This window comes from Triturus cristatus, chromosome 1_2, assembly GCF_964204655.1.
Source record: "Triturus cristatus chromosome 1_2, aTriCri1.1, whole genome shotgun sequence".
Lineage (NCBI taxonomy): Eukaryota > Metazoa > Chordata > Amphibia > Caudata > Salamandridae > Triturus > Triturus cristatus.
Window position 1 is genome coordinate 897,082,099 of NC_140580.1, and position 17,143 is coordinate 897,099,241.

Genomic DNA, 17,143 nt, shown 5'->3' on the forward strand with positions numbered 1-17,143 from the left:
CATTGTCTACTCTAACAGGACACTTCACACCTCATCAAGCAGCTCTGGCTCAGCCTGGGAAAGGATGGCCAATCAGGAGAGGGAAGCTGGAAAGCTGGACTTTGGGTCACAGAAAAGCTAGTTCTCTTTTCTGTAAAAGTTATTATAAATCTAACAGTGGCAAGGTGTTAGATTTATCTTAATTATTAATTAGCTACCTTGAAGTATATTTTTAGGTGGCTCCAGTCAATATCTATACTTAAATAAAATATCTCCATGTTAGCCTATGGAGCCATTCACTACAATGGGGGAAACAGAATTGTCATTTTGTCCCTCACCAGGGCTTATAAAACATCTTTTATAATATCCCTGCTTACATATACAAGGCACCCTACCTCTGGAGCACATAGCAGAGACCTTAGCGGTGTCTTATATGTACACATAATGTAGTTTGAGACTTTGGAAGTACCTTTACATCCAAAGTCAAATTTGCATGTAAAATTAAGGTAAAGGCAGCCTGAAAAGCAGTGCTGCCTTTAAAATGACAGCACCACTGTAGTGCACACTTTGCATTAAGTCTACTGGGCCTCTAAACCTATATGCCCTATTATATACTATGGACTTACAGCTAGGCTGTCTGTACCAATTATAATTACACCTAATTTGCATATCCTTATAATCAAAGCACTGGGCCTGGTAAGCAGAGCCCAGGATCAGGCAGAGTCAGTTACCACCAGTACCAAGAAAGAAAATGGGGTGATAAGTGCAAAAGGGGTGACTTTCTCACACCTTAGATATTACCAGACGTGATTCAGTAAGGTAGCAGCCCTTATTTTTCCATTCATTAAAGCAATAGATGAACTGAAATATGCTCCTCGATCAAGGACACAGGTTGATTGTTGTTCTCTTTAGGAAAGGAGCAGCTTCAACCATGAACTGCTATCTTCAGTTTTATTGCTAAAGATTGAATGAGAGACCTATACTAAATTAATGTCCATTTTTAGAATTGGGATGCTGATATTATTAGTCTGGACAATCAGCTGGCTTTGCACTGTTTTTTCCTCCTACTAGTCCTACTGACTGCATCTGTGCTGCGCAATGTACGAGGCGCTTTAGCACTACTGACTATTATTGTTTTTAGACACATTATGATAATTCACGTGACAACAAAATCAGGCCATCGATAGTTGGCGTTTGAGGAAATGATCATAGATGTTAGTATTGCAGTGAGTGAGGAAGTATTTTCCTCTGTCGAAGGATATTTTTTAACCTTCACGAAGTTCAATGGAAAATTTTGCGACTTCACAATTGTTTCAAATTGTATCTTTTGTATTGAAATCGTGACCTTGGCAACCATTTTTATCACACATATCCTTGGTAAATATTAGCAAAACAGTTCTGCATGGATTATATTTGTTAGAAAATATGTTTTTCTGTGTAATGGCAGTCTGCATAGAAACGTTTTTGAAAAGGTAAACATAAGGAGAGAAAATCTACCTACTTGATTGACCTTGGTTGGGTTCGATTAGAAGGGAAATTACCAAGCAATGGAGTGAAGATGAGCTCCCACAGTGCAGAAAACTGAGGCAGGGTAAGGTAAACTAGGACATTCTGCAACCACCGCCATTGATGAAAATCAAGAACTTTGCAAAAGTTTGTGGGTGGAAAAGAAAATATCACACACCTTACCAAAGGCAAGAATAGCTTATTTCAAGGCGTGCCTGGTTTGTTAAGCAGTTACAGTACTAGGCCGTTTAAGTTCCTGTGTCTAAAATGATGGATGCAATAAAAGAAAGAACAATTTTGGTTCAAACCGTCTCAGATTTGAATTTTTAGAGACTCAATTTTATGGTCCCGAATTCGGTTATTAGAGAAAATGTATTTATTTATTTATTAGTTTTATAGAGTGTGCAATTACCTGAGGGTGTCCTGATGCTAGCAAAAAATACACTCAATACAGCAACTCGCATACTCAATGGCTTCAGGCAAAGCCTATGTCAACAAATGGGCATTTAGAGCCCTGCACAATTTTAAGATATTTGGCACTAGGCGTACCTCCGATGGCAGTCCTGAGCTGTATGCCTGAGCTGTAGCCACAGAAAAAGTCCATCGTCCCAATCTTGCTCTCCCTTATATAGGTACCATGATGAGACAGGCGGAGGTCAAGCTAAGCAACCTGGGAGGAATGTATTTTTTAAACATATCAGATATGTACTGCTCCTGACACAGGAAATTGAGATACCCAATATCATTGCGGGCAAAGAAGTCTTGCGTCTCTTTCTACTTCAAGTGTACAGCGTCACCAGTCATAACCTACATTGCTAGCCTCAGCCGCATCAAATGTACAAGGTACAATGCACCACGAGGAGTTGTTTCATAATTCTATGTCAGGACAGGAGGCTCCGATTATGCTTTCTCATTTCTTTATTAGAAATGCCCAGCAGCCAATCAGAAGAACCGTTGTGAAACGAAAAACTACAGTACCCATGAGCACCAGGGTACCACGTGACCAAGCATAGAGTCTCACATATAAAAGATAATGTAGGAGAAAGTACGTCCTCTTTCTTTGCTGCTCCGCAGCCAGTTAAGTGCCTTTTATTTACTTCTCTAGCTACTTTGTTGAATTGACACTTTGTTGCGATACCGCTTTGACGCGCTTGCTTGTCCTTTGATTGCTTGGTTGCTAACTTGCATTGCTACTTTGTTGCGCGCTGTCAAACGCTGCTTTGGGTCTCCGCTCGGTGTTTTGCATCGCGCGGTGCACATTCTGGGAGCGTGGTCGCACCTCCTGAGTTCCAGACGCTCGTCGGAGCGTCTGTGTAAATTTTTAAGGTGGAGTGGGAGTTCTGGGGCTGAGGAACTCGTGCTAGCGCGCGAGCTCCTCTTTTGCATTGATCTCGAGGCGGCCGTTACCGCGCATGCGCGGCGGCCATTTTGTTTGTTTACTTTCGTGTTTCCACACAGAGATTGACTGAATAGGTTGTTTTTATACACCGCTGCCCACAGCCTCAGATTTTCTCCATCCCCGTCGACGCCCTTTGCTTATTCAAGGCTTGGGGCTGTATAATAACGCATAGGCACTGCCTAGAGTGATTTTCAGCAAGCCCTCCCTCCACAATTTATTTATTTATATCTTTGGTCAGGTTTTTCTACCTTTCCTTCTGGCTTGCTGTGGGGTTCTTCACTCCCCCTGAATTGTGGCTTTGGCAGATATATATATATTGAAATTGGAGTATCATTTTGTGGGCATTACTTTCACAATACTGTGACACAAAAATGGAAGATTATTTTGATGATGATGATTACTCCTTTGAGGATGATGACTCTAGTTTCCTAGAGCAGGATTTGGTGGAGGCTCTGGACCAAGGGGTTCAACACTCCGTTAATAAAGCCCTTGTCCAAGCTATCAATCCTCTGAAACGTCTTTTGACGAACTGCGCCAAACAACAGGGTTGGTTGCCTTCTTCACGTTCTTCTAAGTCTCCAGCCAATCCGCATAGGTCGGATTTTTAAAGACTGGCTAAATCTTTAGCCTCAGAAAAAGCTTCCTCCTTGCCATCGGTGGGCGCTTCTGCCTCAGCTGGATGTCTGACGGACACTGAAGGTCCTCCTTCCTCTCCTTCGGACCAGGATGTTCCGCCACCACGCAAGAAGTCTCGTAAGGAGCATTACGTCGATGCTCCTACTCATCCTCAGGTCCTTACCTTTGAACCTTCTGAACTTTATCACCCCCATTCATCTTCCTGGCTACCTTCTCCTGCGGTGGCGGACTATGTTCAGACGCACATTTGACAGCCCGTTGAGAAGGATGTTAGGGCTCGCCTCCGCTCCGAGTGCCCTCGCCCGGATCTCGCTGATCACCTGGCAGACACTCCTGAGATTGATCCCACAATGCTTTCGTACCTTAAAAAATTCGCAAGGGATCCGAAGAAGGGTCTTGACAGATCCTGACGCTCCTGTCAGGATAAAATGCTGGATTTATTGGGCCCACTCACCAAGATTCTTGATCTTGGATTTCAAGCCAAGGAATCTTCTTCCCTTGTGGATCCTGATGACCTGATAGAATGGGCTCAGAGGGCTATTTGCCAGTTAGGCAATGCAAATTGTGCGATTTCGAGCGAGCGCCGTCGCTCTATTCTTCTGAAAATTGATCCAAAGTTGGCGGAACTCTCTACTTCCGAATCTGGTCCAGTGGCTCAGGGTCTTTTATTCGGCCAGCCTTTTCTTAAGGAACTAACAAAGTTTGTTGCGACCTTCAGTGGTCTGGATAAGGCTCAAGCTTCCATCAAGCGTGCACTTCGTCCGGTTTTTGCCAGGGCCGGACGACATAGGGGACGCTCGTTCGGCCGTGGCTCTCATAATCCATCCCAGAGGGGTTATCAGTCCCAGAGAGGCAGTGGTCAGGAGTCAGGATACAACTCCCGCTCAAACTTCTATCCTTCCCGCAAAGGGAGAGGTCAATTTCGGAAAGGCCGTTCCGGTGGAAACCAAGGTGCCTACCACGACTCTAACACCTCAGGTGAGTTTGATTCCTTTTTCCGAGGTGGTTCTGGGGGGCAGAATACGATTTTTTCTCCAGAACTGGCGTCAAATCTCCAACGATGCTTGGGTTCTGCAAACTGTTCAGGGTTTCAAAATAGAATTTTATCAGTCCCAACATCGATCCCTCCCTCCAAACCCCCTAAATTTTTCTCTTCAGGACCAAGGGTTTATCTCGGCGGAGATCGAATCCCTTCTCAAACAAGGGGCAATCATTCCAACTATTCCCCACCCACAGGGGTTCATCAGCACTATTTTCCTGGTTCAGAAAAAAGGGGGTGGCAATCGTCTGGTCCTCAATTTGAAAGATTTCAACGGAAGTGTCGTTTACAGACACTTCAAAATGGAGGGGATCCATCTATTGCGCGATCTTCTTCGCGAAGGGGACTGGATGGTTCGGCTCGACCTCAAGGATGCGTATCTTTTGATTCCCATTTTCGAGCCTCATCGCCGCTTTCTTCAATTCAGTTGGCAGGGGACTTGGTACGAATACACAGTTCTTCCATTCGGCCTCTCGTCAGCACCTTGGTGCTTCACGAAACTTCTGAGGCCTGTAGTGGAGTGTCTGCATGCTCGGGGTGTCCGCTTAATAATATATCTCGACGACATTCTTATCATGGCGGACAGTCCCCTCACAGTCTTAACGCACCTGGAGTGGTCTATCGACCTTTTACAATCTCTGGGTTTTCTAGTCAATCCTCAGAAATCTATCTTGAACCCTACACAGGTGATAGAGTTTCTGGGTTTCCAGGTGAATTCCCTTTCCTGTCAACTTCTACTACCAAACCAAAAGATTTGGTACATCAAGAGGGAATTGAGGTCGGTTCTTTCCAGACAGACTGTGTCGTTGAGATCGTTAGCACGTGTTGTCGGTCTATTGGCGTCCTCCATTCAGGCGATATTCCCGGGCCCTCTGCACTACAGGGCACTTCAAAGGTTGAAAATTCGTCATCTCCAAAAAGGTCTTCGCTATTCCGATCTGATTCCTCTTTCCGAGGATGCGAAGAGCGAGATGCAATGGTGGTTAGACCACATGGAGGCCTGGAATGGACGAGCCCTGTTCGGCTCCTCTCCGGATCTGGTGATAGAATCCGATGCCAGTCTATGGGGTTGGGGAGCCCGGTGCAGTCCCATCTCGACAGGGGGTCGTTGGTCCCCTCAGGGACTGTCTCTTCACATAAAATGCCTGGAACTCCTAGCGGGTTCCTTTGCGATCCGGTGTTTTTCTCCTCTTCAGTCCAATTGTTGTATTCTTCTCCGCATGGACAATGTTTCAGCGGTCCGGTATGTCAACAAGTTAGGGGGAACACGATCCAAGATTTTGGCGGACATCGCCAAGGATTTTTGGCACTTCTGTCTTCAACAGAAGATCACAGTTATTGCCGAATATCTTCTTGGCTGTCACAATCAGATTGCGGACTGGAACTCTCGCCATCTTCGCGACTTCAGCGATTGGCGCCTTCATCCTTGCATTTTTCGAATTCTCCGTCGGACTTGGGGTCAATGTCACCTAGTTCTGTTCGCTTCTCGCCTAAACACTCAGCTCCCCCTGTTTTTCAGCTGGAGGCCGGATCCGAAAGCCCTAGCCACGGACGCGTTCCTTCAGACTTGGCCGTCGACTCTGTGTTACGCCTTTCCCCCGTTCATGATGATTCCCAGGGTTCTGTCCTACTCGAAACGCTTTCAAACAGAGTTAATTCTCATTGCTCCGCTGTGGAGAGCTCAAGCGTGGTTCCCGGTTCTTCTGGAGATGTGCTGTGCGGTCCCGTTCCTTCTTCCCCAGAAGTGGAATCTGTTGTTGGATCCCCTCGGCAATACGCATCCCCTTGTTCTATCCGGCAATCTCCTTCTGTTGGCGTGGCGAATTTCGGGGATCGTTGGTCGCTCCCAGGCCTTTCATGCGACGCTTCCAAATTCATCAGTGACGCCTGGTCTCCCAGTACTCACAAGCGATATAGAGCCTCATGGAAACGATGGTGTGACTGGTGTGTTCAGCGGGAAGTTGATCCCGCTTCAGCGGATATGGCTATGATTATTAATTTTCTAGCCTCTCTCGCTTCCTCGGGTTTGGCTTATCGCACGGTCAACAACTTCCGCTCCGCCATCTCCGCGGCTCATGTTCCTATCAATGGTAAACCTGCGGGTGAGCATCCCTTAATTTCCAAACTGCTTAAGGGCATTCATTTGTCGAATCCTCCGTGTCCTAAATATGTCTCGCTTTGGGATGTCTCCATTGTTTTGAAATTTTTGGAGGCTTGGCCTTCTAATTCATTGCTTTCCCGCAAGCAACTCTCTGCCAAACTGACTATGCTGTTATGTCTTGTTTCTTGCAAACGAGTTTCTGATGTGCGTGCGTTAGACTTGGCAGGTCGCAGTTTTACACCCGAGGGTGTCACTTTTCTTATTTCTAAACGCACCAAAACGGCTACCTCTTCGGTTACCTATCCTTCCTTTCCTCATCATCCCAACCTTTGCGTTGTTCAATGTGTCAAGGATTATGAGGTATGTACTGCCCCTTTACGTTCTGATACACAGGGTCAACTACTTATTGCCTTGCAGAAACCTTTTCGTCCTGTTACTCCTGCTACTTTAGCTCGCTGGGTTAGATGGCTCTTGTCTGAGGCTGGAATTGATGTTTCCATTTTTGGTGCTCATTCGGCTCGTGGGGCTATGGCCTCTAAAGCGGTCTCGATGGGTGTTTCATTATTGGACATCATGAAAACCGCCGATTGGTCTTCTGACTCTGTGTTCAAAACTTTTTATTACAAACCTATTGAGCATATTGCTTCTGTAGTGGTGGATCAGCTTTGAACAAGCATAATCGGAGCCTCCTGTCCTGACATAGAATGAAAAATTTGCAAACATTCGTGACAAGAATTTTCAATTCTATTAAGGACAAGGAGGCGAGGATTATCCCACCCAAAGTCATGATTTGTTCTCATGTTTTCAATGTTATATTTGCATTTGATTTATGCTGATGCATTGGTTTACTCTCTTTTTTACCCACCCCTTTTGTTGACTTCACTCTCTTTATGGGATGAATATTACGGCTGTACTTTCTTTTCAGGTTCTGACCCGAAATAGTGGCCCTTCTGTTCCTCCTGCTTACTCCGCTTGGATGGTCTGCTGCCTCCTGTGTTCGGCGATTGCTGTGTTTTCTATCGTCAGGGTGATCACTGGCTGTTGCTGATGGACTCTTTTACCTGGCATTCATCGTTTTTTCATTGGACTTCCTGTTTCCTGTGAACTGTTCCTCACCAAAGAAAGAGGACGTACTTTCTCCTACATTATCTTTTATATGTGAGACTCTATGGTTGGTCACGTGGTACCCTGGTGCTCATGGGTACTGTAGTTTTTCGTTTCACAACGGTTCTTCTGATTGGCTGCTGGGCATTTCTAATAAAGAAATGAGAAAGCATAATCCTCGCCTCCTTGTCCTTAATAGAATTGAAAATTCTTGTCACGAATGTTTGCAAATTTTTAATTGTGTAACTTCCGGTGTCTCCTGCACTGGTTACGTTGCTTTGCGTCTGGCCACGTGACGTATTGACTCCGCATGAGGGAATAATGGGAAATGTATTCCCACAGAGTAATAGGAATTGCAGTTCCACGGTGTTGGTTATATTTGCCTTGCTGCTTATCGTGTATTTTCGGGACTGGCTACAGGCACCCAGTTAGGTCCGCAGAACAGAGTACCTTAAATCCTGGTTTGTGGTGTGTTGCAAGATTCTGCATCAAAGATGCATCATGCAGCCGAAGGAATGAGTTCATTGTCAAACAACGAAGCCAGGTTCCTTAGGGAAGAGGGTGTTGAATTAGATCTGGAGATCCAAGTTCAAGTCTCGACGTTGGCTCAACATTCTGTGAATCTGGGCAAATCACTTAATCTCCCTGTGCATACGGACATCGCCTAGAGACCCTCGCGGGTAATTAGCTGCACTATACAAATCCAAGTATTATCATGGTGAGCAAGGGATCCAGGGCATAGCTGTCTGAACTCACCAGGCCCACCCAAACATAAGCCTGGCCCACCCAAACAGGACCTTTGGCCCTCGCAGTATGGGCGTGAAGGCAGGCGGGCAACACCATTGGGCTCAAAGTGCTTCAACCCTCCCCACCCCCTTCGTGTGTGTCAGCCCGGGCCGAGACAGCTTCCCGGGCGCACACACACAGTCAGTTTTAGAGATTATCGCAGCCGCACCCGAGTACTTTACAGGTCTTTATAAGACCATTAACATGTTAACAAGGCTTTGTTTATTTTTTCACCCCTTCATCTCCACATGGCGAAAGGCAAAATCCTTTCTTTGACAAAGGTAACCTTTGCCTACTGTTCTGCTGCGTGGATATTTATTTTCCTATGCAGCGCAGGAGAAAAGAAGTTTGTTTATTCCTATGCACCTTTCCTGACCCCCAGGGCCGGCTTTAGCGCTGGTGGCGCCCTGTGTGACAATGTTTGTTGGCGCCCCCCCAATGACCACCTCCACCACGGACTCTCTCACTAGCACCCTTTAACAGTGACCAAGTCTGCAAACCACTCGCTATCAGATGCATTAAATTAGTAATATAGCGCCACTCATACCAGTGTAGGGTGTCCGAGCACTTTTCATCACACACACATTGCACAGAGATAATCAATCATACGAGTATATTAGTGTATAGGAAATGTTACATAAGCCAAAGGACTAAGGATCACAAGCATCAAACTCAGGATTTACGAATCCTAAATAGCGAATTTTAAGAAATCGCTATTTAAGACTTGCAAATCCCTATGCATGTAGGAATCGCCCAAAAAAATTGCTACTCCTACATATTCCTTAATTGCGACTCGCAAATTGCGAGTCGCAATTAAGGAATAGCTATTCATTCATTCCTATGGGCCTAATTGCATGCACAATTTGCGAGTACCAAATAGGTACTCACAAATTGCGCATGCAATTTCAAGGGTGCAAGGGTGGCCCGAAAGGCCCAAGGACTTGGCCGTAGCCCTGGAGTCCTTAAAGCGCTCCAGCGCACTATCCGCTTTGTCGCCAAAAAGGTGACTGCCATCGAAGGGCATGTCCATGAGGGTGCTCTGGACATCCCCGGAAAAACTCGTGGACCGCAGCCAGGCGTGGCGACGAAGCGCCACAGTGGTCGACATTGCCCTGCCCAGCGAGTCCGTTGTGTCCAGTCCACATCGGATTGCATGCCGTGCCGCATCCCGCCCCTTGGCAAGAGCCTGGGTGAGCCATGTCCGGGCCTCCTCCGGACACTGGGGCAGCACGTCCTCCACCGTATCCCAGAGGAAGTGGGAGTAATGGTCCAAAAGGCATGCGGTGTTTATAGACTGCAACCCTAAACTAAGGGAGGAGAACAGTTTCTTCCCAAACTGTTCTAGCCTTTTGGATTCCCGATCCAGGGGAGCGGACGGGAAGGAGGTCTGGGAAGTAGAGGCCTGGATAACCAGGCTCTCAGGCGTGGGGTGGAGGGACAGAAAACTGGGGTGGCCCGGTGCAGGGCGTTGGTGCCAGGCCACGTTCCGGTCCACAGGAGGAACTGTGGAGGGCTTGGACCAGGTGCCCTTCAGAATGTCAATGAGTGCTTCATTGAACTGCAGCAGAGACTCCAAGGAGCTTGCTGACGGTTGAAGCACTTCGGTGAGGAGGTTCGTCCTCATGGCCACAGCAGGCAGCTCCAGCCCAAGGGCTTCGGCTGCCTTGCGCAGCACCACAGAAAATGCAGCACCTTCCTCCAAAGCCACGGTCGGAGGAGAGATGAAGCCAGTGTCAGGGGAGGTGTCAAGATCACTGGCATCCCCCAGTTCATCTGCCCAGTCCTGAGATAACTGGCCCTGCCGTGCCAGAGGGTCCTCAGACCCCTCCCAGTCGCCACTGACTTCTGATTCCTGATATATAGGTGGAATGATCGGAGCCGGGCGGAAGATGATATTGCCACCCATCAGCGTCGGGTGCGGCGCTGGACAGCGCCGCTCCGACGCCGGACCCGGACCGGGACTAAACCGGGGAACGGCGTCGTCCGAGGGCGGTGCCAGGGGTGGCACCGGAGGAGTCGGCGCCGGCGGAGGGGTCGTGAGGTCGGCCAGTGCCGACAGGGATCCAGGCCTAGATCCCTCGGGGACCTGCAGCATAGGGACCGGAGTCGACGACGGCACCGGGGCCGGAGCCGCCGGCTTGCTAGGCCTCCAAGTCGAGCCTGCAGGGCCCAAAGGCGCGCCGGCAGGCGTCGACGGCGGAGCCAGGTTCCTCATGGCCATGAGGAAGGCACTGACCTCCGCCTGAGTCGCGTCAGTCCCAGGGACCGGAGGGTATGGGAACGGACGGGACCCACGCGGCTCCGACGGAGCCGTGCGGGTGATGCCACCCAAACCCTCAGCCGCGTCATGCAACCAGTGAGGGGAGCCAGAAGAGCGATGTTGCTTCTTCGACTTCTTGCTGTGCTTCGACTTACAGGATCTTGAAGACTTGGACCCCGACGAGCGGTGGTGGCTGTGGCTCCGCGACCGGTCCCTCAACCTCCTCCTCGACCGGGACGTTGAACGGCGCGGAGCTGACTGCCAGAACTCGAGTAGCTTGCGGGACCGCTCCCGCCTAGCTTTCGAAGTCAAGGCCCGGCAGTCGAGGCACGACTCGGCATCGTGGTTGGCCCCAAGGCAATAGAGGCACCGGCGGTGGTGGTCCGTGACCGACATCAGTCGGTGACAGGAGTCACAAACCTTGAAGCCAGGCATCCCTACCGGCACCAGAGTCGATGTCGATGAGAATAGAACCAGAAGAGTTCAAAAAGTTTTAGTCAAAAAGTGACTAAAAGGGTATGCTCTTCCCGAATCGGCACTTACTGGTGCGGAAAAAAAGAAGAACTGACTTCAGCGCGCGAAGGCGGCGTCTAAGTACTCCGACGACGCCTAGTGACGCGCAAGGGTATTGCTGACGAAAAATCTTTCCGGATCCAGCCTGACGCCTGGGGATATTCTAAGGTGAGGAATCTAACTAACGTGTTTCTTTCAGATGAGTGCGTTTTACTGGGCCTTGTAAGACTAAGAAGAGATAAAGGAGGGCCCTGAAGCAGGCCTGCCTAGACATATATGCGACAAATCGAGCCTGCAGTGGCCCACCCAAATGCACCCTTGGCCCACCCAAATAAAAATTCCTGGAGCCGGGCCTGGAACTCACTGAGGAAAAAACACATTTTTATCACTGGGAAGTCCTCTAGGTATCATTCCATTTAATTATTTCTGAATCACCTGTGCCTCTGCAGAACAAGCATGTTTCAGCATGGTGCAGTGTACTGTTGTATAAGCGATTGTCAGACGGATAATCCAGTGAGTTAATGTTTGCTCCTGACATCTGCTATGATCTGCAGGTTTTTAGTTAAAATCTTGTCAATGCGAACTCACCCTTCCTTCATAAAAGTTAGGCAAATAGGGTAGCATTCTATTTGGTTACAGCAGGGCCTGTCATTTACAGTACTCAGGAACCAGTCAAGTGGAGTATGAAGCGTTATTCGTGTGGAAAAAGCAATGCCTTTGCATGATGTAAAATCTGTCTTTAAAATCCCAGAATTCTCCGCAGTACTTTGAAGCTTCAGCCTGTGGGCTAGGAATGTCTCTCATCTGTGCTGTTCCTTCTTATTCTCAGAAAAAACTCAAAGGTTACAGAGATGTTATAGTTAGGAAATAGAATGAAAAAAAACCCTTAGAAATTCACTAAAAAACAAAGGTTACATGGACGTTAAAGTTAGGTTCAGATTTTACACACACAAAACCATAGAAATACCACAGTTATAGTTATCTCAATCAATCAATCAATCAATCAATCAATCAATCAATCAATCAATCAATCAATCAATCAATCAATCAGGGGATTGAAAGCGCCCTACTCACTCCGGAGGGTCTCAAGGTGGTGAGGGGGGGTGGGGTCTGCAGATCTGTTTAGCCGAAGAGCCAGGTCTTGAGAGTCTTCCTGATGGCGTTAAGGGAGGGGGCACGCTGATGTCTGCCTGTAACTTGTTCTAGGTCCTGGCAGTAATGTGAGAGAAGGATCATCCGCCTGTTCTGGCTCTGTGGATGCGCCGGGTTTCGGCCAGTGCGAGGTTGGAAGATCAGAGGTTTCTATTGGGTACGTGGAAGTTGATTCTGTCTTTGAGGTATTTGGGTTTGTCGTTTTGTAGGCATTTGTAGGCGTGAGTGAGGATTTTGAGGGTGACTCTTTTCTCCACGGGGAGCCAGTGGAGTCTTCGTAGGTGTTGGCTGATGTGTTTGTGCCGGGGGATGCCGAGGACGAGTCTGGCAGCGGTGTTCTGTATTGTCTGGAGTTTGCAGAGTAGGGACTTATTGATGCCGGCATAGAGTGCGTTTCCATAGTTAAGTCTGCTGGTGATGAGTGCGTGGGTGACTTTCTTCCTTGACTTAGGGGGGATCCATTTAAAGGTCTTGCAGAGGATGCAGAGGGTGTTGAAGCAGCTGGAGGTGACGGCGTTGACCTGTCGGTTCACGGTGTGGGATGAGTCGAGTACGATGCCGAGGTTTTTTGGTGTGGTCCGAGGGGGTAGGTAGGCTTCTGAGGGCGGTCGGACACCAGGTGTTGTCCCATGCTGAAGGAATGGTTCCAAGGATGAGGACTTCTGTCTTCTCGGTGTTGAGCTTCAGGCAACTGTTGGTCATCCAGACTGTGAGGTCTTACATTCCTTTTTAGAAGTTGAGTCTGGCTGTGGCGGGGCCTTTGGTGAGGGAGAGGATGAGCTGGGTGTCGTCAGTGTAGGATACGATGTTGAGGAATTGTTGTCGAACGATGGCTGCAAGGGGGGCCATGTAGATGTTGAAGAGGGCTCAGTGATGACCCCTGTGGGACTCCGCAGGTGATTTTCGTGGGGCGGGAGAGGAAGGGTGGCAGTCTGATCCTTTGGCTTATTCTGGTGAGGAATGATCGGATCCAGTCCAGGGCTGTTCCTTGTATGCCCGTGTCGTGTAGTCTGGTGACTAGTGTGCAGTGGGAGACGGGGTCGAAGGTCACTGACAGGTCGAGTAGGATAAGGGCTGCGGAGTGGCCTTGGTCCAGGAGGGTGCGGATGTCGTCTGTCGCGGCGAGTACGGTGGTCTCGGTGCTGTGGTTGCTCCGGAATCCGGATTGGGACGGATCGAGGACGGCGTTGTCTTCGATGATTCGTGTCAGATCCCTGTTGACTGTTTTCTCTGCCACTTTGGCCGTAAAGGGAAGGAGGGAGATGGGCCAGTAGTTCTTGAGGTCAGTGGGGTCAGCTTTTGGCTTCTTGAGCAGGGGCCTGACTTCTGCACGCTTCCAGTCATCTGGGAAGGAGCATGTTTTGAAGGTGGTGTTGATGGTGCGTTGTAGTTTGGGTGCAATAGCGGCCGCGGCTCTGTGGTAGATGTGAGGAGGGCAGTGGTTGGTAGGTGCCCCTGAGTGGATGCCTTTCATTGTTGAGGTGGCGTCTTCAGCAGTGACCGGTGTCGAGGCGAGGATGTTGGGCTGGCTGGTGTGTCTGGGGTGCAGGGGGCCGGCTGTGGCGTCTGGTGGGTGGTCGATGAAGTTGTCGTAGAGGTTTTTGATCTTGAGGTGGAAATAGGTTCCAAGCTTGTCACAGATGTCTTGGGACGGGGTGATGTCTGTGGCTTTGCTGCGTGGGTTGGTGAATTCCTTAATGGCACTGAAGAGTTCCTTGGAGTTGGTGGAGTTGGTGTGAATTTTGTTTTGGATGAAGTTCCTCTTGGTGGTTCTGATTTGGTTGTGGTAGTCTGCCATGGTGTCCCTGTAAGTGGTGTAGTTTTCGGTTGTTTTGGTGTTTCTCCAGTTCTTATCTAGGCATCTGCAGGTGCGTCTGGCTTTTTGGAGATCGATGGTGAACCAAGCAGCTTTCCTGGGCACTGTTTGTCGAGGTTGCATAGCAGGGCGAGCTCGTCTGCGCAGTTGGAGATCCAGGTGTGGAGCTCACTGGCTGCGACATTGGCGTCGGATGTCCAGGTGTGGTTGTCTCGGGTGAGGGTGGAGTTGAGTTGCTCATTGGTAACCTTGCTCCAGTTCTTTCGAGGTGGGCCTGGGGCTGGTTTGGGTGCCTTGAGGTTTGTCGACGGCAAAGTGTACGTAGTGGTGGTCGGTCCATGGCGGTTGTGTTGTGTGGCTGAAGTGGACGCTGTTTCCAGCAGCAAAGATGGGGTCGAGAGTGTGTCCTGCTCTGTGGGTTGGTGTGGTGATGAATTGTTTAAGTCCGATGTTGGCGAGGTTGTCACGAAGGATGGTGGAGTTAGGGTCGGTGGGGTTGTCGAGGTGGAAGTTCAGGTCTCCAATGAGTATGTAGTTCATTGAGGCGATGGCGTGTGGTGCGATGAAGTCGGTGATGGTGGTGGCAAAGGGTGTCTGGGGTCCGGGGGGTCTGTAGACGAGGGTTCCTAAGAGTGTGGCATTGGGGCTGGTCTGGATCTGGAAGTGCCGGTGTTTGGCAGAGGGGAAGGTTCACTGGCGGTGGTGAGGCGGAGGTTGCTCTTGTGGGCGATGGCGAGGCCCCATCCCGGGTGGTTGTGGCGTCTGGTGGGTGGTCGATGAAGTTGTCGTAGAGGTTTTTGATCTTGAGGTGGAAATAGGTTCCAAGCTTGTCACAGATGTCTTGGGACGGGGTGATGTCTGTGGCTTTGCTGCGTGGGTTGGTGAATTCCTTAATGGCACTGAAGAGTTCCTTGGAGTTGGTGTGAATTTTGTTTTGGATGAAGTTCCTCTTGGTGGTTCTGATTTGGTTGCGGTAGTCTGCCATAAGTGGTGTAGTTTTCGGTTGTTTTGGTGTTTCTCCAGTTCTTATCTAGGCATCTGCAGGTGCGTCTGGCTTTTTGGAGATCGATGGTGAACCAAGCAGCTTTCCTGGGTACTGTTTGTCGACGTTGCATAGCAGGGCGAGCTCGTCTGCGCAGTTGGAGATCCAGGTGTGGAGCTCACTGGCTGCGACATTGGCGTCGGATGTCCAGGTGTGGTTGTCTCGGGTGAGGGTGGAGTTGAGTTGCTCATTGGTAACCTTGCTCCAGTTCTTTCGAGGTGGGCCTGGGGCTGGTTTGGGTGCCTTGGGTTTGTCGACGGCAAAGTGTACGTAGTGGTGGTCGGTCCATGGCGGTTGTGTTGTGTGGCTGAAGTGGACGCTGTTTCCAGCAGCGAAGATGGGGTCGAGAGTGTGTCCTGCTCTGTGGGTTGGTATGGTGATGAGTTGTTTAAGTCCGATGTTGGCGAGGTTGTCACGAAGGATAGTGGAGTTAGGGTCGGTGGGGTTGTCGAGGTGGAAGTACAGGTCTCCAATGAGTATGTAGTTCATTGAGGCGATGGCGTGTGGTGCGATGAAGTCGGTGATGGTGGTGGCAAAGGGTGTCTGGGGTCCGGGGGGGTCTGTAGACGAGGGTTCCTAAGAGTGTGGCATTGGGGCTGGTCTGGATCTGGAAGTGCAGGTGTTTGGCAGAGGGGAAGGTTCACTGGTGGTGGTGAGGCGGAGGTTGCTCTTGTGGGCGATGGCGAGGCCCCATCCCGGGTGGTTGGGGCGGTCCTTCCTCTGGATCTTGTATCCGTTCAGGATGGCGGTGTTGATGTCGTGGGCAGAGGAAGGGTTGGTCCAGGTCTCTGTGAAGAAGGCAACCTTTTACTCAGCCCTCATTGACAAATTACCCCTAAATATTCAAGACAGTTGCTGAAGTAATTGGCAAACTTGTTTTAACATTTTCATAAAGATTCATCAAATTGCACCAGGTATTAGCAAAATAAAAAATGCTTTTCCTATGGAAACTAGGTCCAAATTATAAAGACCTATTGGCAATTGCCAGTAGGTTAAAGAACAAAACAAATGTGTGTGTGTGTGTGTGTGTGTGTGTGTGTGTATGCGTGTGTGTGTGTGTGTGTTACCAGTGAACTGCGCTCTGCTGACGGAATTCATGGAGTTTTTGTCACTACGTGCTCCGCCTGGAACACGCAGTTTGGAAAAAAACTACGCCCGCAAGGCGGAGTTCACCGGCACACGCTCACCCCTACTCAATGTATGGTGGAATGGGGAAGGGCAGCCACTTACTCTAAAAAAGCCTGGTATTTTAAAGACCTGATAATCATGGGTGACCATATTTGGAAGATTTCCTTATGATGCTGCTCCTGGGGCTTATATTCCCCCCATCACGCTGGTCAACTTCTTCATTCCGCTAATGCACTGGGCCGAAAGCCGCGTGCGTTTCAAGCCTCGCTCTGGAAGTGTGCCGGGCTCTATACTTTCAGTTCCAGCTTTGAGGTGACCCATGCTATTAGTAATGGTCATTGTGCTGTGGCTTCTGAGCTCCTGAGGGGTGGGGTTCCACTCCCCTCTCCCTCCTGCCACCACCCACTGGTACTCCACAGCTTCGTCCACCACACACCCTCCTCTGGCAGCCAGGGTAGCACTGGAGGATATAGATATCAACATATACAAGAACGTGAGCGAGTGGTTCCGTGACATCACACATTGCGTGGGTCACAAGTGTGACGTTATCACTCAGATACATGTCACGTGACTTGCTATAGTAAAGCTGTGAGGTGCAGTCGGTTGTCACATCTTTTTCTACAGTAAGGTTGCTAGACTATCTTGTGTCACCAACGTCGCATTCCACGTTTATGGATATCAC